Source organism: Talpa occidentalis, unplaced genomic scaffold, assembly GCF_014898055.3.
Source record: "Talpa occidentalis isolate TD23 unplaced genomic scaffold, MPIMG_talOcc4v2.1 talOcc4.8, whole genome shotgun sequence".
In the NCBI taxonomy this organism is placed as follows: Eukaryota; Metazoa; Chordata; class Mammalia; order Eulipotyphla; family Talpidae; genus Talpa; species Talpa occidentalis.
The window spans coordinates 95551745-95553380 of NW_023605194.1; positions in this window are offsets into that span (position 1 = coordinate 95551745).

Here is a 1636-nt window from a genome sequence, read left to right on the forward strand (position 1 = left end):
TGAGTCCTGGAGGAAGTGCTGGCTCCTGGAGGAAGTGCTGGCTCCTGGAGTCAAGGAAGGAGGTTGGGTCTTCTCAAACTGGCCACTTCAGACTTTGATTGTCACAAAAGGCAAAAAAAAAAAAAAAAAAAAAAAGCAGTGTCCAAACTGCCAACAATAAAACTGAGTGAGAGGAGCATGTGAAATCAGTGAGTCAGTCCCACTCTGGGAAGGAGGAAGACCATCTTCTGATATCCGACCACAGGCCAAATTTCCTCCTTCTCCCTCATTCAGGAGACAAAATAATTTCCTTTTCCCTCCATATAATTGAGTTCAGGTAGTTATTTAACATTTTAGAAGGTTAGGAAGCAGAGCAGGGAAGAGAGGCACCGCGAGGTCGCAGGCGGCAGGGTTGCTGTGTGTGTATTAAACAAGAACCGGGGCTGTCAGCACTTTCCTTTGGACGGGCCTCCTTCTGAAAGTTTGGTTTGTTTGGGTCTCTTACACACAACAGGCTATTGACAAAAGTGTTCAAGTAGCCATGAAGTCTGGAGCCCAGAATGCAATTCACCTGCCAAACAAGGTCAGCGGTAAAGGGTAAGGCTAGACGTCACATCGGTGCTGGTCAGCCTTAATAGCAACTCAGCACCTGATGGGGGTGGGGGCTGGGGACTGACCTGGTTAAAAACGATGAAAAAGCACTGGCAGATCAACTCTTTTGTTAGGAGTAGGAAGCTCCACAGGCTGAGGCGATCAGGCTCCTAGACAAGATGGGGTTGGGGAGGACACGCAAGGTATTGGGTTTCATCCTGGTACTCAGGATCCAGGCAAATCACTGAAGCTGCAAGCTGGGTTTTGGGACTGAAGGGCACTCCTTTGACCTTTGCTGACCTTCCCGTCATCACAAGGTAGTCTGGTTCTCAAAGAGATGGCCTGCCCTTCTTCACTCCCAGACCAGAGAGCACCACAAGCCATTAGCAGGTCAGGGTCTCAAGATAAAGATCCACTGTGCCTTCCAGACATATGGGGCAAATGGAAACAAAGGAAACCCGAACAGAACCACTGCCTTTCAGATCTGTTCACATGGCTGGCCACTGGAGGCAGGCCCTTCTCTTCAAGCAAATGGGATAGAATTTAGACAACTTCAGACATCATGTTTTAATGTGTTTGTCCTCAGGCACAAAGACCTATATTTATCGCACTGCCTCAAAAAATGATTTGAGCAAGGTCTATTTTAATATCGTTTTCCCATTCTCCCTGCTGCCAACGGTTTGAGGATTGCGATCCTGTGCTCACTTTGCTCCCCGCCCCCCCCCCCCCCATTTGTTCTGCCTTTCTGTCTCACCCCTTTTCATAGTCTTGGGCTTTTGTTTTTGCTGTTCTCCACAGCTACTCCCTTCCCCTTCCCATCTGTCTCTAACATCTATTTTCAGTTATGGCTCAGAACCACCTTCCTCCTCCAGGAAGAGCTCTACATATACCTTCTCAAACAGCTGAAAAACTATTAATAACTATTAGTAACAGCTATTAGTAATATCAAGAGCTATTATAGCAATAATAGAGGTTAATTGAGAAATATGCCGATGGTTTTAAGGTTAGATCTGATTGCAAAATGGCATAAAGTGAGTATTTATCTTTCCATTTATTAGAGAAATTA